This window comes from Oryx dammah, unplaced genomic scaffold (genome assembly GCF_014754425.2).
Source record: "Oryx dammah isolate SB20612 unplaced genomic scaffold, SCBI_Odam_1.1 HiC_scaffold_2, whole genome shotgun sequence".
Taxonomy (NCBI): domain Eukaryota; kingdom Metazoa; phylum Chordata; class Mammalia; order Artiodactyla; family Bovidae; genus Oryx; species Oryx dammah.
In genome coordinates this window covers 170,715,817-170,737,801 of record NW_024070186.1, presented here as the reverse complement: position 1 = coordinate 170,737,801, position 21,985 = coordinate 170,715,817, and the positions used below count along the sequence as shown (strand labels likewise).

At 41.1% G+C, this 21,985-nt stretch overlaps 1 pseudogene; it reads left to right on the top strand.

Moving 5' to 3' along the window:
* Positions 1-20,838: 20,838 nt before the first annotated feature.
* LOC120875051 lies at positions 20,839-21,766 on the top strand (annotated as a pseudogene).
* Positions 21,767-21,985: the final 219 nt, after the last annotated feature.

Here is a 21,985-nt window from a genome sequence, read left to right as displayed (position 1 = left end):
TGACTTCACTCTTCTGTCAAAGATCAGTTGACTATAATTTTTTTAATTGGTCTATTTCTGGGGTTTCTGTTTTTTTTCTATTGACCTATTTGTGTATTCTTTGCCAGGACCACAGTATTTCAATTATTGTAGCTTTTAAAGTCTTGAATATGCCTGCAATGTGGGAGATCTGGGCTTGATCCCTGAGTTGGGAAGATCCCCTGGAGAAGGGAACGGCTACCCATTCCAGTATTCTGGCCTGGAGAATTCCATGGGTCCATGGGGTCACAAAGAGTCGGACACGACTGAACAACTTTCACTCAAAAGTCTTGAAGTTGGGTAGGATCAGTTCTCTGACTTTGTTCTTCTTCAAAATCGTGTCGGTTATTCTGGGTCTTTTGCCTCTCCACAGAAACTTTAGAACCACTTCGTTGATATCCACAAAACAACTTGTTGCGGTTTTGACTGAGACTTCATTGAATTTATGGATAAAATTGGGAAGAATAACAATGTGGCAATAGTGAGTCTTCCTATGCATGAACATGGAATATCTCTCCATTCATATAGTTCTTAGATTTTGTTCATCAGGTTTGTAATTTTCATCATATAGATCCTGTACATATTCTGTAATATTTATACTAAGTAATTTCTGGAGTACTAATGTAAATGGTATTGTTTTCAATTTCAAAGTCTACTTGTTTATCACTGGTATACAGGAAAATTTTTAACTTTTAAGAGTTAATCTTGGATCCTACAATCTTGCTATAATTCCTTACTTGTTTAAAAATTTTCTACATAGACAATCATGTCATCTGTATACAAAGATAGCTTTATTTTTTCCTTCCCAATCTGTATACCTTTTATTTCCTTTTCTCATTTTATTTACTAGTGTCTTAGTCCATTTAGGTTGCTAAAACAAATTAACATAGACTGAGTGGCTTATATACAACAGAAATATATTTCTCACAGTCCCGGAGGCTGGGAAGTTTAAGACCAAGGTGACAGCAGGTTTGGTGACTGGCGAAGCCCACTTCCTGATTCAAAGACAGCTGTCTTCTTATCATGTCCTTAAATGGAGGAACTGGATGAGGGAGCTCTACATGGTCTCTTTTAGAAAGCTACTAATCCCGTCGATGAGGGCTCTTCCTTCATGACGGATTCACCCCCAAAGTCTCCACCTCCAAATACTATCACATTGCAGGTTCAGTTCAGTTCAGTTCAATCACTCAGTCATGTCCAACTCTTTGTGACCCCATGAACTGCAGCATGCCAGGCCTCCCTGTCCATCACCAACTCCCAGAGTTAACTCAAACTCATGTCCATTGAGTTGGTGATACCATCCAACCATCTCATCCTCTGTCATCCCCTTCTCCTCCTGCCCTCAATCTTTCCCAGCATCAGGATCTTTTCAAATGTCAGCTCTTCGCATCATGTGGCCAAAGAATTGGAGTTTCAGCTTCAACATCAGTCCTTCCAATGAACACCCAGGACTGATCTTCTTTAGGATGGACTGGTTGGATCTCCTTGCAGCCCAAGGGACTCTCAAGAGTCTTCTCCAACACCACAGTTCAAAAACATCAATTCTTCTGCGCTCAGCTATCTTTATAGTCCAACTCTCACATCCATATATGACCACTGGAAAAACCATAGCCTTGACATTGTGGGTTAGATTTCAACATATGAATTTGAGGGGTGGGGAGGGGATGCAAACATTTAATCAAAGCAATTAGCTAGGACATCCTATATGATGTTTTAAAAAAAGTAGTGAGAGGTGACATTTTTGCCTTGCGCAGGGGGGTTCTAGTTTCTCATCATTCAGTTTGGTGTTAGTTGTAGACTTTTTGTAGATGTTCTTTATCAAGATGAGGAAATTTCCTCTATTCCTAGTCTGCTGTATTCATTTTATTTTAATACTTTATACCATTATCAGCATATTAAAAAGCAGAGACATAACTTTACCAACAAAGGTCCGTCTAGTCAAAGCTATGGGTTTTTCCAGTAGTCATGAATGGATGTGACAGTTGGACTTTAAAGACAGCTGAGTGCTGAAGAATTGATGCTTTTGAACTGTGGTGTTGGAGAAGATTCTTGAGAGTCCCTTGGACTGCAAGGAGATCCAACCAGTCCATCCTAAAGGAGATCAGTCCTGATTATTCATTGGAAGGACTGATGCTGAAGCTGATGCTCCAATAATTTGGCAAACTGATGCAAAGAACCAACTTATTGGGAAAGACCTTGATTCTGGGAAAGATTGAAGGCAGGAGGAGAAGGGGACAACAGACGATGAGATGGTTGGATGGCATCACCGATGTGATGGACATGAGTTTGGGTAAACTCTGGGAGTTAGTGATGGACAGGGAAGTCTGGCAGGCTGCAGTCCATAGGGTCACAAAGAGTTGGACACAACTGAGTGACTGAATTGAACTTAACTGAACTGAACCATTATCATGACCAAAAGCCCTTTGAACAATTTAGGATTTCTTGGTGTAGGTGTTTGTCTTTAGGATGTAAAACCAAAATATCGTGTTTTAAAGTCTCTTCCTCTCTTTGTGGTTATTTACCAACTACTTATACAGACAGTCATTTGTTCAGCTTTTTAAAAAAATATTTTAGGGATATTGTTCTTTTGATTTAATTTTATTTCTAAATTATGAAAAATTGTACTTGAATCCACAATCAAAACTTGTAAAAAAAAATACATTAAGAGAAGTATATCATCTACTGTTTCCTCAATACATTCTCTTAGTCTCCTGCAGGTAACCTAGGTAACTATTTTTATTAGCTTCCCTTGTAGCTCAGTCGGTAAAGAATCTGCCTGCAGTGCAGGAGACCTGGGTTTGATCCCTGGGTTGGGAAGATCCCCTGGAAAAGGAAATGGTGACCCACTCCAGTATCCTTGCCTATAAAATCTCATGGACAGAGGAGCCTGGTGGGCTGCAGTCCATGAGTTCACAAAGAGTCAGGCATGACTGAGCAACTAACACACACTTTGGTTTATCTTTTTATTGAACCAAACTTGTGTCCACTTTCCAGTCACACAGCAAAGCCAGTTACGAACACCAGGTCCCTGTGAAGGAAACTATAGCATTAATTGCAGGGTACCAAGCAAGGGAGTGGGCTTCCCTGGTGGCTCAGATGGTAAAGAATCCACCTGCAATGCCAGAGACCTGGGTTCGATCCCAGGATTGGGAAGATCCCCTGGAGGAGGGCATGGCAACCCACTCCAGTATTCCTGCCTGGAGAATCCCATGGACAGAGGAGCCTGGTGTGCTGCAGTCCATGGGGTTGCAGAGAGTTGGACTCGACTGAGCACCTATGCACTTCACAGTGCAGCAAGCGAGGGAGTAGGAGACAAAGATCAGATTCACTCCAATTAATCTTTGAGTTAGGGGTTGTAAGAGGTGAAGAACAATAGAAGTTGAGATTAATCATCATTTTGTGATGTTTTTCTTAATCATAGTTTCAAGAGTCAAGCTGTTTCTGGCTTTTGAGTCTCTGACCAAGTATTTTGTGGTTCTTGGGTCTGCAAGCTCATCTTACCCTGGAGAAACAATGTTGATAATGATATCTATGAGGGCAATTTTAGTACATTAATGTTGTTATCAACAACAGCAATTTTAGTTGCCTGACTCTAGTTGATTAATGTTCAGTTAGCACAGGATTGAGGTCAGAGGGGACAAGAAAGGAAATAACATTTTGGACTGAGAGATTATTCATAAACTCAGTAAAGAGAAGATTTTAGGAGGAATCAGTTTCAAAACCGTCAAAGAGTATGGAGAATTTCTTGTACACCTTATATCACCCAGCTTCCTCTGTCAATGTCTTACTTAACCATAGTGTTGTCACTGAAAGCAGGAAATTAAAATTGATATAATGACCTAACTTACAAATCTTATTCAAATTTTTGTTTGCAAATATTTTGATAGGTCAAAATTGCCATCCCTTGATGCCAGGGTGGTTGCTGCCATCATGTCCCCCAATGCTAGTGAGGGACATGATGCTATACATATATTTGCCTAGATATCTACCTTGAGGGAAAAAATAATCAGACGTAGTGAACAAACTCAGAGGCGTGCTGATCTGGAAACATTTTATAGCCTATGCGTCTGTGTGAGCTTGCTCAGTTGTGTCTGACTCTTTGCTACCCCAAGAGCTGCACCCCGCCAGGCTCCTCTATCCATACAATCTTTCAGGCAAGAATACTGGAGTGGCTTGCCATTTCCTCCTCCATTTACAGACTATACATTTTATCAATTAAACCAAATTGTCACCCAAACATTGTGCCTGTTCTTTTAGCAGTAGACTTAAAACAAGCAGTGATACATGCCAGTAGTTACACTCTGTGAAAACTTCACCAGAGAATTTTCTTTCTGTCTTGAATGCTGAGGGCAGCAGTTTGGTCAGAAGTAACCTAATAACTTTAAATATTGATAGGGAGACAAACATTTGGTAAACAGTTCAGCTGAATTATAGGATGGGTTTTGCCTGGTCTGGATTCTTGGGCCAGTTACCCATCACTGCTGTTGTCTTCTCATCCTGGTGTGGGTGTCGTTTGGGGTCCTCAGGTCTTTCTATACAGGTCTTCAGTGCAGAGGCCCTTATTAATTGGGAAATACGAATTCAAGAGTCAACTCCCTTCAGTTTCACTGTGCATGAGCTGGTTAGGAGAAGCTGCAGAGAGTCCTTTTATCTAAGTTGGAGGCAGCCCTTTAACTGATGCCTTTCCGGTGTGCACAATCTCCTGGCTGAAGGTCATGAGGCATCTGATCTTCATCCAAAGAAAAATTGCTGTGATAAGCTTCAGAAACAAACCTGGAGAGTCCTTTTAATAATTCAGTTTAACTATACAATAATGTAAAATAACAGCAAATAGCTATCTGGGAAGTTGAGTCAACTGACAAAAGTAGAATTTAATTTCCTTTGAAACATAATCTTTTTCTGTCTAAAATTACCCCCATTTCTACAAATATAGCTAAATGAAGGCTATTTTGGGGAATTTCCTGGTGGCTTTCACTGCCAAGGCTCAGGTTCAATCCCTGGTTGGGGAACTGAGATCCCACAAGTGGTATGGTGTATCAAAAAAACCCAAAAGACTAATTTGTTTGTAGCCTAAATCTGGTTTCAGTTAACTTGGCCTGATTATTTACATATGCATAAAAATATCACATAGGCTCTTTCAAGTGAGCTCTGCTGGATCTTTTTATAAGGAATATCATATTGAACTTTGGTAGATTTATCCAGTGGACTATTAGTCAGCCACAAAAAGAATGAAATAAAGCCATTTGTAGCAACATGGGTCAACCTAGAGATTATCATGCTAAGTGCAATAAACCAAACAGAAATATCATATGATATTGCTTATATATGGAACCTAAAAGATTATACAAATGAACTTCTATACAAAACAGAAATAAACCCACAGACATGAATAAACAAACTTATGGTTATGAAAGGGGAATGGGTAGGGGGAGAGACAAATTAGGAGATTGGAATTAACATCAGTTCAGTTCAGTTCAGTCGCTCAGTCGTGTCGGACTCTTTGCGACCCCATGAATCGCAGCACGCCAGGCCTCCCTGTCCATCACCAACTCCCGGAGGTCACTCAGACTCATGTCCATCAAGTCAGTGATGCCATCCAGCCATCTCATCCTCTGTCGTCTCCTTTTCTTCCTGCCCCCAATCCCTCCCAGCATCAGAGTCTTTTCCTATGAGTCAACTCTTCGCATGAGGTGGCCAAAGTACTGGAGTTTCAGCTTTAGCATCATTCCTTCCAAAGAAATCCCAGGGCTGATCTTCAGAATGGACTGGTTGGATCTCCTTGCAGTCCAAGGGACTCTCAAGAGTCTTCTCCAATACCACAGTTCAAAAGCATCAATTCTTCGGCGCTCAGCCTTCTTCACATCCAACTCTCACTTCCATACATGACCACTGGAAAAACCATAGCCTTGACTAGACAGACCTTAGTCAGCAAAGTAATGTCTCTGCTTTTGAATATATTATTTAGGTTGGTCATAACTTTTCTTCCAAGGAGTAAGCGTCTTTTAATTTCATGGCTGCAATCACCATCTACAGTGATTTTGGAGCCCCCCAAAATAAAGTCTGATACTGTTTTCACTGTTTCCCCATATATTTCCCATGAAGTGATGGGACCAGATGCTATGATCTTCGTTTTCTGAATGTTAGGCTTTAAGCCAACTTTTTTGCTCTCCTCTTTCACGTTCATCAAGCGGCTTTTTAGTTCCTTTGTCATCTGCATATCTGAGGTTATTGATGTTTCTCCTGGCAATCTTGATTCCAGCTTGTGCTTCTTCCAGCCCAGAGTTTCTCATGATGTACTCTGTATATAAGTTAAATAAGCAGGGTGACAATATATACAGCCTTGACGTACTCCTTTTCCTATTTGGAACCAGTCTGTTGTTCCATGTCCAGTTCTAACTGTTGCTTCCTGACATGCATACAGATTTCTCAAGAGGCAGGTCAGGTGGTCTGGTATTCCCATCTCTTTCAAATTTTCCACAGTTTATTGGGATCCACCCAGTCAGAGGCTTTGGCATAGTCAATAAAGCAGAAATAGATGTTTTTCTGGAACTCTCTTGCTTTTTTGATGATCCAGCGGATGTTGGCAATTTGATCTCTGGTTCCTCTGCCTTTTCTAAAACCAGCTTGAACATCAGGAAGTTCACGGTTCACATATTGCTGAAGACTGGCTTGGAGAATTTTGAGCATTACTTTACTAGCATGTGAGATGAGTGCAATTGTGGGGTAGTTTGAGCATTCTTTGGCATTGCCTTTCTTGGGATTGGAATGACAACTGACCTTTTCCAGTCCTGTGGCCACTGCTGAGTTTTCCAAATTTGCTGGCATCTTGAGTGCAGAACTTTCACAGCATCATCTTTCAGGATTTGAAACAGCTCAACTGGAATGCCATCACCTCCACTAGCTTTGTTCGTAATGATGCTTTCTAAGGCCCACTTGACTTCCCTTTCCAAGATGTCTGGCTCTAGATGAGTGACCACATCATCATGATTATCTGGATTGTGAAGATCTTTTTTGTACAGTTCTTCCGTGTATTCTTGCCACCTCTTCTTAATATCTTCTGCTTCTCTTAGGTCCATACCATTTCTGTCCTTTATCGAGCCCATCTTTGCATGAAATGTTCCCTTGGTATCTCTAATTTTCTTGAAGAGATCTCTAGTCTTTCCCATTCTGTTCTTTTCCTCTATTTCTTTGCATTGATCGCTGAAGAAGGCTTTCTAATCTCTTCTTGCTATTCTTTGGAACTCTGCATTCAGATGCTTATATCTTTCCTTTTCTCCTTTGCTTTTAGCTTCTCTTCTTTTCACAGCCTTTTGTAAGGCCTCCCCAGACAGCCATTTTGCTTTTTTGCATTTCTTTTCCATGGGGATGGTCTTGGTCCCTGTCTCCTGTACAGTGTCACGAACCTCATTCCATAGTTCATCAGGCACTCTATCTATCAGATCTAGTCCCTTAAATCTATTTCTCACTTCCACTGTATAATCATAAGGGATTTGATTTAGGTCATACCTGAATGGTCTAGCGGTTTTCCCTACTTTCTTCAATTTAAGTCTGAATTTTGTAATAAGGAGTTCATGATCTGAGCCACAGTCAGCTCCTGGTCTTGTTTTTGTTGACTGTATAGAGCTTCTCCACCTTTGGCTGCAAAGAATATAATCAATCTGATTTCGGTGTTGACCATCTGGTGATGTCCATGTGTAGAGTCTTCTCTTGCGTAAGCACACTGCTTATATATAAAATAGATAACCACCAAAAACCTACTGTATACACAGGGAATTTTACTCAGTATTTTTTAATGACCTATAAGAGAAAAGGATCTGAAAAAAAATATGTATAACTGAATCATTTTGCTCTGTGCCTGAAGTTAACAGAATATTGTAAATCAACTATACTTCAATTTTTTAAAAAAGGCTTCTCAAGGCTAGGAAAGCCATGCCAAGGTCTTACCATCAGATTCCACCTGTGATATCTATGGATTTGAGTGAATTCCTCTCTTTTCCAAGTCCCAAAGAAAGTATCCTGAGATATCCTGCATCTACCAGGAGGTGGCCTTCTGTATTTACCTGGTAAGACTGCTGGAAATCCATTAAGCAGGGTACTGGGTTGTTTTTCCAAGAACTGTATGGTTTCATAAAATCCACATGAGCTCCGTAAAACTGCCTGGCCATATTTGCTAATGATATTTGCTTATTTCTTTGGCCATGCCAGGTCTTATTTGCAGCATGCAGGATCTTCAGTCTTCACTGTGGCATGTGAGATCTTTAGTTGCTGCAAGTGAACTCTTAGCTGAAGTATGTGGGATTTAGTTCCCTGATCAGGAATTGAATCTAGGCCCCCTACATTGGGAGCATGGAGACTTAGCCACTGGGTCAACAGGGAAGTCCTGTCTGGTTATACTGAACTCTACACTAGTACTGTTTAGTTGCTCAGTTGCTGTGTCTGACTCTTTGCAATCCCATGGACTGTGACCGGTCAGGCTCCTCTGTCCATGGGATTCTCCAGGCAAGAAAACTGAACTGGGTTGCCATTCCCTTCTCCAGGGGATCTTCCCCACCTAGGGATCAAACCAGGGTCTCCTGCATTGCAGACAAATTCTCTACTGTACTGACCAAGTCCTTTGATTCTATGCATATTCTCAAATATGCCATTCCAGCCAAAGCCATGGTAATATGACCAATGTTCACAATTCCATACTGTTATAAGGAGAACACATTCTTATTGAACATACAAAAATAACTATATTTCCATAAAATAAAAATACTCAGTAACAGTTTCAAAATTCTGGGAGAATCTGGTAGAGAAAAAAGAGAAATGTTTCAATGGCTCTTACAAAGTTATAGATTACCATGTTACTCTGAGCCATGATTAACTTGAGAAAGCTTTCCTAATAGAAAACACACGTTAAATCAGTAATATTGCAGACAAAAACCATAAAAACTATAACTACCTTCATCAATGCCCTCAGCCCCACATGACTAATCCTTGTTATGATCTTCTGTTAACCATTTAATCCCTTAGGGTTTCCATTAGAATTCTTTAATTTCAGCAATATGACCTGAAAGTTTTCAGTAAACTGTATACGTATGAAAAACTCCTTTTTTTGAATCTTCTTGGAGATGAACTACTTTTCTGCAGAAGCATCAAAGTACAGCAATAACTATCTATAAATAATAAGACTTTAAAAGCCATGGTTATACACCTGATTACAATGCAATTGGCAAATAAACTTGGTTACTGTGGTGACATACAACATTTTAAGATAACAAGAATTATGATTGAAAAATTCTACCAAGACATATTCAAGTCTTAGAAGTTTTATATAAATTTCTAGAACATCTACATTAATCGCATTTACACACACAGTAAGGTTTATCTCCAACCACTTGATAATGTTTCCTGTGTAATTTAACATACTTAATCATCCTAATTAGCTTAATCTTTGTCTCTGGGATGCCACAGGGACACTTTGAAGCATCTCAAAGCTAGCTAGAGGTCAAAAGAACTTCCGTTAAATGTGACTGTTGGTGTGGGAAGGAGAGGGTGGAACGAATTGAGAGAGTGGCATTAACACATAGACATTAGGCAGATTCTTTACCATTTGAGCTACCAAGTAAGCCTGTAAAATGGATAGCTAGTGGGAAGTTGCTGCATAACACAGGGAGCTCAGCCTGGTGCTCTGTGACAACCTAAAGAGGTGGGATGGGGGGAGGGAGTTTTAACAGGGAGGGGTTATATGTATACTTATGGAGCCGATCCACGTTGTTGTGTGGCAGAAACCAACACAACATTGTTAAGCAATTATCCTCCAATTAAAAATAAATTAAAAAACAAAAGATTTTAACTCTGGGGAAATTTGTCAAAAATATTGAAAGTTTCAAAACATTTGGTCAAAAAGGATCATTGGTCACTGTGAGACAACAGTTTTGTTGTTCAGTTGCTCAGCCATGTTCGACTCTTTGCAACACCATGGGACTGCAGCACACCAAGCCTCCCCGTCCTTCACCATCTCCTGGAGTTTGTTCAAACTCATGTCCATTGAGTTGGTGATGCCATCCACCCATCTCATCCTCTGTCATCTGCTTCTCCTCCCGCCTTCAATCTTTCCCAGTGTCAGGATCTTTTCTAATGAGTAGGCTCCTCTCATCAGGTGGCCAAAGTATTGGAGCTTCAACTTCAGCATCAGTCCTTCCAATGAATATTCAGGGTTGATTCTCTTTAGGATTGACTGGTTGGATCTCCCTGCAGTCCAAGGGATTCTCAAGAGTCTTCTCCAACACCACTGTTCAAAGGCATCAATTCTTCAGTGCTCAGCCTTCTTTATGGTCCAACTCTCATATTCATACATGACTACTGGAAAAAACCATAGCTTTGACTCTACAGACCTTTGTTGGCAAAGTAATGTCTCTGCTTTTCATTATACAGTCTAGGTTTATCATAGCTTTTCTCCCAAGGAGCAAGCATCTTTTAATTTCATGGCTGCAGTCACCATCTGCAGTGATTTTGGAGCCCAAGAAAATAAAGTTTGTTACTGTTTCCATTGTTTCCCTGGCTATTTGCCATGAAGTGATTGGGACTGGATGCCATAATCTTCAGTTTTTGAATGCTGAATTTTAAGCCAGCTTTTTCACTCTCCTCTTTCACTTTCATCAAGAGGTTCTTTAGTTCCTCTTTGCTTTCTACCATGAGGGTGGTGTCATCTGCATATCTAAGGTTGTTGATATTTCTTCCAGTAATCTTGAGTCCAGCTTGTGCTTCATCTAGGCCAGCATTTGTCATGATGTACTCTGCATATACATTAACCAAGCAGGGTGACAGTATCCAGCCTTGACATACTCCTTTCCCAATTTGGAACCAGGCCATTGTTCCATATCCAGTTCTAACTGTTGCTTCTTGATCTGCATACAGATTTCTCAGGAGGCAGGTAAGGTGGTCTGGTATTCCCATCTCTTAAAGAATTTTTCACAGTTTGTTATGATCCACACAGTCAAAGGTTTTAGATTAGTCAATGAAGCAGAAATAAATGTTTTTCTGGAATTCTCTTAATTTTTCTAGGATCAAACAGATCTTCATAATTTGCTCTCTGGTTCCTCTGCCTTTTCTAAATCCAGCTTGAACATCTGGGAGTTCTTGGTTCATGTACTGTTGAAGCCTAGCTTGGAGTATTTTGAGCATTACTTTGCTAGCATGTGAAATGAGTGTGATTGTTTGAACGTTCTTTGGCATTGTCTTTCTTTGGGATTGGAATGAAAATTGACCTTTTCCAGTCCTGTGACCACTGCTGAATTTTCCAAATTTGCTGGTATACTGAGTGAAGCACCTTAACAGCATCACTTTTTAGGATTTGAAATAGCTCAGCTGGAATTCTATTATGTTCTCTAGCTTTCTTCATAGTGATGCTTCTTAGGGCCCACTTGATTTCACACTCCACGATGTCTAGCTCTAGGTAAGTGATCATACCATCATAGTTATCTGGGTCATGAAGATCTTTTTTTGTTAGTTCTTCTGTGTATTCTTGCCACCTCTTCTTAATATCTTCTGCTTCTGTTGGTCCATACCATTTCTATCCTTTATCGAGCCCATCTTTGCATGAAATGTTCCCTTGGTATCTCTAATTTTCTTGAAGAGCTCTCTAGTCTTTCCCATTCTATTGTTTTCCTCTATTTCTTCGGATTGTTCACTTAGGAAGGTTTCCTTATCTCTCCTTGTTATTCTTTGGAATTCTGCATTCAGATGGGTACATCTTTCCTTTTCTTCTTTGCCTTTCGCTTCTCTTCTTTTCTTAGCTATTTGTAAGACCTCCTCAGACAATCATTTTGCCTTTTTACATTTCTTTTTCTTTGGGATGATTTTGATCACTGCCTCCTCTACAACATTACAAACCTCCATCCATAGTTCTTCAGACTCTCTGTCTATCAGATCTAACCCCTTGAATCTACTCGTCACCTAGACTGTATAATTATAAGGGATTTGATTTAAGTCATTTCAGTGGCCTAGTGGTTTCCCCTATTTTCTTCAGTTTATGCCTGAATTTGGAGTTCCTCATAAGGAGTTCATGATCTGAGCCACAGTGAGCTCCACATCATGTTTTTGCTGACTATATAGAGCTTTTCTATCGTTGGCTGCAAAGAATATAATAAATCTGATTTTGGTATTGACCATCTGGTGATGTCCATGTGTAGAGTTGTCTCTTGTGTTGTTGGAAAAGGGTGTTTGCTATGACCAGCGTGTTCTCTTGGCAAAACTCTGTTAGCCTTTGCCCTGCTTCATTTTGTACTCCAAGGCCAAAATTTTCTCCTGACTTTCTACTTTTACATTCCATTCCCCTATGATGAAAATGACATCTTTTTTTTTTTGGCTGTTATTTCTAGAAGGTTTAGTAGGTCTTCACAGAACCATTCAACTTCAGCTTCTTCAGCATTAGTGGTTGGGGCATAGACTTGGATTACTGCCATGTTGAATGGTTTGCCTTGGAAACGAACAGAAATCATTCTGTTGTTTTTGAGATTGCCCCCAAGTACTGCATTTGGGGCTCTTTTTTTGACTATGAGGGCTACTCCATTTCTTCTAAGGGATTCTTGCCCACAGTAGTAGATATAATGGTTGTCTGAGTAAAATTCGCCCATTCTCATCCATTTCAGTTCACGGATTCCTAAAATGTTGCTGTTCACTCTTGCCATCTCCTGTTTGACATCCAATTTACCTTGATTCATGGACCTATTATTCTAGATTCCTATGCAATATTCTTTACAGCATCAGACTTTACTTTCACAACCAGATACATCCACAGCTGGGCATTTTTTTCCACTTTAACTCAGCCTCTTCATTCTTTCTGGAGCTATTTCTACACTCTTCTCCAGTAGCATATTGGGCACCTACTGACCTGGAGAGTTTGTCTCTCAGTTTTATATCTTTTTGCTTGCTCATACTGTTCATGGGGTTCTCATGCTGGTTTGCCATTCCCTTCTCCAGTGGACCACATTTTGTCAGCACTCTCCACCATGACCCATCCGTCTTGGGTGGCCCTACACAACATGGCTCATAGTTTCATTGAGTTAGACCAGGCTGTGATGCACATGATCAGTTTGGTTAGTTTCCTGTGACTGTGGTTTTCATTCTTTCTGCCCTCTCATGGATGAGGATAAGAGGCTTGGACAAGCTTCTTGATGGGAGGGATTGGCTGTGGGGAAAACTGGGTCTTGCTCTGGTAAGCAAGGCCATGCTCAGTAAATCTTTAATCCAATTTTCTGTTGATGGGGGTGGGGTGCTGTGTTTCCTCCCTGTAGTTTCACCTGAGGCCAAACTATGGTAGAAGTAATGGTGACTTCCTTCAGAAGGATTTATGCCAGCATGCTGCAGCTCCCAGGACTGTTGTAGTCAGTCCCCTGACCCCATGGCAGGCCACTGTTGACCCACACCTCCACCGGAGACTCCTAGACACTCACAGTCAAGTCTGGCTCAGTCTCTTGTGGGGTCACTGCTCCTTTCTCCTATGTCTTGGTGCACACAAGGTTTTGTTTGTGCCCTCCAAGAGTCTGTTTCCCCAATCCTGTGGAAGTTCTTTAATCAAGTTCCACTGGCCTTCATAGTCAAATCCCCTGGGGGTTCTCAGTCCCTTTGCCAATTCTTTGTGACAAGAATACTGGAGTGGGTTCCTATCCCTCCTCCAGGGGATTTTCCCAACCCAGGGATCAAACCCAGGTCTCCTACATTGTAGGCAATTGTTTTACTGTCTGAGCCATGAAGGAAGTGAGACAATAGTTATTCACTTAATAAAAGTGACAATAAAAGATTTCAAAGCAAAGACAGAAAGTTAAAGTATTTAAAAGATTTTTTAAAAAGCTTACAATCTGTTATCAAAATAACTTGATATTAAAAAAAAAAAAAAACTTGGTTCTCCTAATAAAGAAAAGAAGTTCAGGTTTTTCACCATCCTGCCTTTAATATTAAAATTTGTTTACTTGACTAAATTCATTCTAATCGTGGACAGTCCCGACCACACATAGAATTCCTTTCTAAAGATTCTTTTTAACCTTTTGTATACTATAACTTTCTATATTCTTATTAATTTGTCCCTTATTTTCTTTCCCATTTAGAAGTAACCAGCTTTAGGGCCAAATTACTTTTTTTTCTGTACTAAAATGCACTTCTGTTCCTTATGCTTTCTCTTTCCTTGCATTCAAAGATGTCTTTTTAGTAATTTTTAGTTTTAATTACATATATTAATTAGAATTCTCAACTCATAAAATTTTTATTTTCTAGTAAAAACTAAGAAGTAAGCATTAAAATTTTTTTAAGTAAATCAGTATACTTCAGTTTAAAAAAAAAGGAGTAAGCAATTGTGAACTGTTTGTCATACCAACATGTCCTGACTGGAAAACTTATGAACATATATATTCTATAACCTTCTGAAATGTACATTTTCTCATAGCATAATTTTTTGCTTAACATGGTATAAGGTATGTATCTAATAAACCCAACATCTTTAGTTTTTTCTTCATAAGAAGACAAAGTAGGTAAACTTATGCTTGTCAGCAATGAATGCTTCAGTATTTTATATCTTATTTGAAATGATCTGGATAGTCAATGACTTTTCCATCATTACCTTAATTTAACAAAACTCTAAAGTGGCTCAGATGGTAAAGAATCCTTCTGCAGTGCAGGAGACGGGTTCAATCCCTAGATGCAAAGGTCCCCAGGAGAAGGGAATGTCTACCTACTCAAGTATTCTTGCCTGGAGAATTCCATGGACAGAGGAGCCTGGTGGGCTATATATGGGGTTGCAAAGAATCAGAAACTACTGAGCAACTAACACTTAAAGAGATAGACTTAAGTCTAAAGTTTTCACTTACAAAATCTGGAGAAACTATTTCTTTGGGGGGGGGGTTGGAAATCAGTTTGTTTTAATGAGACTTTAGCATTTTCTGTATTACTTTTAAAACAAAGGTCCTTGTGAGTCACTGTTTGTTGTTGTTTAGTCAGTCAGTAATGTCCAACTCTTTAGGACCCCATGGACTGTAGTCTGCCAGGCTCCTCTGTTCATGGGATTTCCCAGGCAAGCATACTGGAGTAGGTTGCCATTTCCTTCTCCAGGGGATCTTCCTGATCCAGGGATTGAACCCACGTCTTCTGTTGGCAGGTGGATGCTTTACCACTGAGCCACCTGAGAAGCCTGAGTCACTTTTTAGAGAACTTAATATTAGAAAAAAGTTTGCTTTTCTCCTCAATATTTGAAATGCTTATTTTAAAATTTATGTTATTGAAATAAAACTGATTTATTATGTTGTGTTAATTTCTTCCATATAACAATGAGATTCAGTTACACATATATGTACAATCTTTTTCATATACTTTTTAAAAAAATTATTGATTTAGAGTTGAGTCAGCAGGGTTTGATTTCAGAAATTCCAGAGGACTGGGGGAAACAGAGGCACTTGGAGAGCACAAACAAAAACTTGTGCACACCAGGACCAGGGGAAAGGAGCAGTGACCCCACAGGAGACTGAACCAGACCTGCCTGTGAGTACTGGGGGGCTTCCTATGGAGGTGAGGCTCAACAGTGGCCTGCCGAGGGATCAGGGGCATTAGCAGCAGCAGTCTTGGGAAGTGTGGCATGTTGGCATATGTCCTCTTGGAGGAGGTTGCCATAGAGAGTGCCGACTCCAGGACTAGGTCACCTCAGACCAAACAACTAACAGGGAGGGAGCACAGCCTCACCCATCAACAGAAAATTGGATTAAAGGTTTACTGAGGATGGCCCTGCCCACCAGAGCAAGACCCAGTTTTCCCACTAGCCAGTCCCTTCCATCAGGAAGCTGGCACAAGCATCTTACTATCTTCATCCATCAGAGGGCAGACAGGAGAAGCAAAAACTTCAGTCTCATGGCCTTCAGAACAAAAAGCACAATCACAGAAAACTAACCAAAATCATCTCATGGATCATAGCCTTGTGTAACTCAGTGAAAGCATGGGCCATACTGTGCAGGGCCACCCAGGATGGACAGGTCATGGTGGACAGTTCTGACATAATGTCCACTAGAGAAGGCACTGGCAAACCACATCAGTATTTTTGCTTTGAGAACCCCATGAACAATATGAAAAGGCAAAAATATATGACACTGAAAGATGAACTCCCCAGGCTGGAAGGTGCCCAATAGGCTCTTGGGGAAGAGTGGAAAAATAATTGCAGAAAGAATGAAGAGACGGAGCCAAAGTGGAAATGACACCCATTTGTGGATGCGTCTGGTTGTGAAAGTAAAGTCTGGTGCCTTAAAAAACAATGTTGCATAGGAACTTAGAATATCAGGTCCATGAATCAAGGTAAATCAGATACGGTCAAATAGGTGATGGCAAGAGTGAACATCAACATTTTAGCAATCAGTGAACTAAAATGATGGGAATGGGCAAATTAAATTCAGATGACCACTATATAAACTACTGTGGGCAAGAATCCCTTAGAAGAAATAAAGTAACCCTCATAGTCAACAAAAGAGTCCAAAATGTAGTACTTTGGTGCAGTCTCAAAAATGAAAGAATGGTCTTTGTTTCTAAGAAAAACCATTCAATATCACAGAAATCCAAGTTTATGCCCCAACCACTAATGCTGAAAAAGCTGAATTTGAACAGTTCTATGAAAAACTAGAGATTAAATTGCCAACATCCGCTGGATCATCAAAAAAGCAAGAGAGTTCCAGAAAAACATCTATTTCTGCTTTATTGACTATGCCAAAGCCTTTGACTGTGGATCACAATAAACGGTGGAAAGTTCTGAAAGAGATGGGAATACCAGACCACCTGACCTGCCTCTTGAGAAACCTATATGCAGGTTAGGAAGCAACAGTTAGAACTGGACATGGAACAACAGACTGGATCCAAATAGGAAAAGGAGTCCGTCAAGGCTGTATATTGTCACCCTGCTTATTTAACTTCTATGCAGAGTACATCATGAGAAACGCTGGACTGGAAGAAGCACAAGCTGGAATCAAGATTGCTGGAAGAAATATCAGTAACCTTAGATATGCAGAAGACACCACCCTTATGTCAGAAAGTAAAGAGGAACTAAAAAGCCTCTTGATGAAAGTGAAAGAGGAGAGTGAAAAGTTGGCTTAAAGCTCAACATTCAGAAAACAAAGCTCATGGTATCTGGTCCCATCACTTCACAGCAAATAGATGGGGAAACAGTGGAAACAGTGTCAGACTTTATTTTGGGGGGCTCCAAAGTCACTGCAGATGGTGACTGCAGCCATGAAATTAAAAGACATTTACTCCTTGGAAGGAAAGTTATGACCAACCTAGATAGCATATTCAAAAGCAGAGACATTGCTTTGCCAACAAAGGTCCATCTAGTCAAGGCTATGGTTTTTCCAGTGGTCATGTATGGATGTAAGAGTTGGACTGTGAAGAAAGCTGAGTGCCAAAGAATTGATGCTTTTGAACTATGGTGTTGGAGAAGGCTCTTGAGAGGCCCTTGGACTGCAAGGAGATCCAACCAGTCCATCCTAAAGGAGATCAGTCCTTGGTGTTCATTGGAAGGACTGATGCTGAAGCTGAAACTCTAGTACTTTGGCCACCTCATGTGAAGAGTTGACTCATTGGAAAAGACTGTGATGCTGGGAGGGATTGGGGGCAGGAGGAGAAGGGGACGACAGAGGATGAGATGGCTGGATGGCATCACTGACTCGATGGATGTGAGTCTGAGTGAACTCCAGGAGTTGGTGATGGACAGGGAAGCCTGGCATGCTGTGATTCATGGGGTTGCAAAGAGTTCGACATGACTGAGCAACTGAACTGAACTGAACTGATGAAGACCTACAAGACCTTCTAGAACTAATGCCAAAAAAAAAAAAAAAAATGTCATTTGATTCTTAGGAGATTGGAATGCAAAAGTAGGAAGTCAAGAGATACCTGGAGTAAGAGATACCTGGAGTAACAGGCAAGTTTTACCTTGGAGTACAAAATGAAGCAGGGCAAAAGCTAATAGAGTTTTGCCAAGAAAACACACTAGTTGTAGCAAACACCCTTTTCCAATAACACAAGAGAAGACTATACATGGACATCACCAGATGGTCAATACTGAAATCAGACTGATTATATTCTTTGTAGCCAAAGGTGGAGAAGCTCTATACAGTCAGAAGAAACAAGACCAGGAGCTGACTGTGGCTTAGATCATGGGCTCTTCTATAGCCAAATTAAGACTTAAATTGAAGAAAATAGGGAAAACCACTAGGCCATTGATGTATGACCTAAATGAAATCCCTTATGATTATACGATGGAAGTGACAAATAGATTCAAGGGAAGTGACAAATAGATCTGATAGACAGAGTGCCTGAAGAACTATGGATGGAGGTTCATGACCTTGTACATGAGGCGATGACCAAAACCATCCCAAAGAAAAAGAAATGAGAAAAGGCAAAATGGTTGTTTGAGGAGGCCTTAAAAATAGCTGAGAAAAGAAGAGAAGCTAAAGGCAAAGGATAAAAGGAAAGATATACTAGACTGAATTCCAAAGAATAGCAAGGAGAGATAAACCTTCTTAAGTGAACAATGCAAAGAAATAGAGGAAAACAATGAAGTGGGAAAGATTAGATATCTCAAGAGAATTAGAGATATCAAGGGAACATTTCATGCAAAGATGGGCAAAATAGAGACAGAAACAGCAAAGACCTAACAGAAGCAGAAGAAATTAAGAAGGGGTGGCAGGAATACACAGAAAAACTGTACAAAAAAGGTCTTAATAACCTGGATAACCATTATGATATGGTCACTCACCTAGAGCCAGACATCCTGGAGCATGAAGTCAAATGGGCCTTAGGAAGCATCACTACGAGCAAAGCTAGTTGAGGTGATAGAATTCCAGCTGAGCTATTTCAAATCCTAAAAGATGATACTGTTAAAGTGCTGCACTCAATATGCCAGCAAATTTGGAAAACTCAGCAATGGCCACAGGATTGGAAAAGGTCAGTTTTCAAAAGGTCAGTCTCAAAGAAGGCCAATGCCAAAGAATGTTCAAACTACTGTACAATTGCACTCATTTCAGATATGAGCAAGGTAAGGCTCAAAATCCTTTAAGTTGGGCTTCAGCAGCACATGAACCAAGAACCTCCAGATGTTCAAGCTGGACTTAGAAAAGGCAGAGGAACCAGAAATCAAATTGCCAATATCCATTGGATTATAGAAATGCAAGAGGATTCCAGGAAAACATCTGCTCATTGATTACACTAAAGCCTTTGACTGTGTGGATCACAAAAATCTCTGAAGAATTCTTAAAGTGATGGGAATACCAGACCACCTGAACTGCTTCCCGAGAAACCTGTATGCAGGTCAAGAAGCAACAGTTAAAACCGAACTTGAAACAACAGACTGGTTGAAATCTGGGAAAGGAGTATGTCAAGGCTGTGTTTTGTCACCCTGCTTATTTAACTTATATGCCGAGTACATCATGTGAAATGCTGGGCTGGATGAAACACAAGATGGAATCAAGTTTACCAGGAGAAATATCAACAACCTCAGATATGCAGATAATATCACCCTAGTGGCAGAAAACAAAGAGGAATTAAACTACCTCTTGATGAGAGTGAAAGAGGAGAGTGAAAAAGCTTGCTAAAAACTCAACATTTAAAAAACTAAGAACATGGCATCCAGTCCCATCATTTCATGGCAAACAGATGGGGGGAAAATGGAAACAATGACAGATTTTATTTTGGGGGCTCCAAATTCCATGAAATTAAAAGATACTTGCTCCTTGAAAGAAAAGCTATGACAAACCTAGATAGTGTATTAAAAAGCGGAGACTTAACTTTGTCAACAAAGGTCTGTATAATCAAAGCTATGGTTTTTCCAGTAGTCATGTACAAATGTGAGAGCAGGACCATAAAGAAGGTTGAGCATCAAAGAGTTTATACTTTCAAACTCTGGTGCTGGAGAAGACTCTTGAGAGTCCTCTGGACTACAAGGAGATCAAACCAGTCAATCTTAAATTAACCCTAAATATTACTTGGAAGGACTGATGCTGAAGCTGAAGCTCCAATTCTTTGGCCACGTGATTCAAAGAGCCAACTCACTGGAAAAGACCCTGATGCTGGGAAGGATTGAAGGCAGAGAAGAGGATGAGATGGTTGGATGGCATCACTGACCCAATGGACATGAATTTGAACAAACTCCAGGAGATAGTGAAGGACAGTGAAGTTTGGCATGCTGCAGTCCATGAGGATCTGAATGACTTAGCGAACTGAACAGCAGTTGATTCAGTCGGTGAAGAATCCACCTCCAATACAGGAGACACCGGTAACACAGGAGACCTGATTTCGATCCCTGGGTCAGGGATCCTCTGGGGAAGGAAATAGCAACTCAATCCAGGATTCTTGCCTGGGAAATCTCATGGACAGAGGAGCCTGCTGGGCTACAATCCATGGGGTTGCATAAGTCAGGTGCGACTGAGCAACTAAAAACAACAACATACTTGACTTACAATGTTGTATTAATTTCTGCTGTATAGGAAAACTGACTCCATTGTGTGTGTGTGTTATATATATACATACATACATACACACACATATATATATATATTTCTTTTTATTTCCATTATGATTTATGGCAGGATATTGAGTATAGTTCCCTGAGCTACACACTAGGACTTTGGTTTTTATCCATTCAATATATATAGTAGGAAATAATTTCAGAGTAGTGGTGGATCCAATTTTCTGGCAGCGGGGTGGCTATGGCCCAGCAAAGGGATGCACTGCTGCGGGGTGGGAACTGATGTCATCCCCAAGAAGAAGCTTGCACGACCAAGTATAGGGAGTGAGGGACTGTCTTGGTGGAGATGGATGTCCAAGCAGTTGGACATGTACAAGACCAACCTGAAAGAGTATGTCAGCAAGCCCAAGCAGGGGATCTGGAAGAATCCTGAGTCCCAGATGGAGTTCCAGGACATGTGTGCTACTATTGGGGTGGATTCTCTGGCCTCTGGGGAAGGATTTTGGTCTGAGATGCTCGGTGTGGGAGATGCCTATTACAAGCTGGGTGTCTAGATTATCCACGTGTGCCTGGCCCTGAAGCAGTGAAATGGAGACCTGATAACTCTGGAGGGACTACATGACGTCAACAGGTGTTAAAAGGAAAGGTCACACTCGCCCAGGATGTCAGCCAAGACGACCTAAATGGAGCCATCAAGACACTGAAGGCATTCGGCGCTGGCTTTGGCGTCATCCCTGGGGGCGGCACTTACCTCCTGCGGTCTGTCCCGCTGAGCTCAATATGGATCATGCTGTGGTGCTGCAGGCAGCAGGGAAAAAGGCTCTGTGACTGTCAGTGATGTCAGCCTTTTATTTTTAAACTATTTATTTGTTTTTGGTATGCTGGTCTTTGTTGCTGCAGGAGCCATGCTCCAGTCGCAGAGTGGTGCATGGGCTTCACGGTAGTGGCTTCTCTTGTTGCGGCCCCCAGACTCAGTAGTTGTGGTACCCAGGGGCTTAGTTGCTCCACAGCATGTGGGATCTTCCCAGACCAGGAATCAAACCCCTGTCTCCTGCACTGGCAGGAGAATTCTCTACCGCTGAACCCTCTTTCAAAGCCAGTCTTAAATGGGAGATGGAGTGAGTGAGGCAAGTACTGGAACACCTGCTGAAGGAAGGGCTGGCTTGGCTGGATCTGCTGGGCTCCAGGGGAGACCTACCACTGGGTGCCAGGTCTCCTCTCTGACCTCTAGATTCCCAGGAGAGTACAGCTGAGGAGACCAGAGAAGGCCACCCCTGACTGGGAATGCTGAAAAGGGGCACATAACATCCCTGATGGTCTGATGGTTAAGAGTCTGTACTTCCACTGGAGGAGACACAGGTTCGATCCCTGGTCTGGGAAGATCCCACGTACTTCAGAGCAACAAAGCCTGTGCACCACAACTCACAAATGAGCCCGCGCTCTAGAGCCTGGGAGCCACAACCACTGAAGCCCACGGGCCTTGAGTGTGTGGCCCCC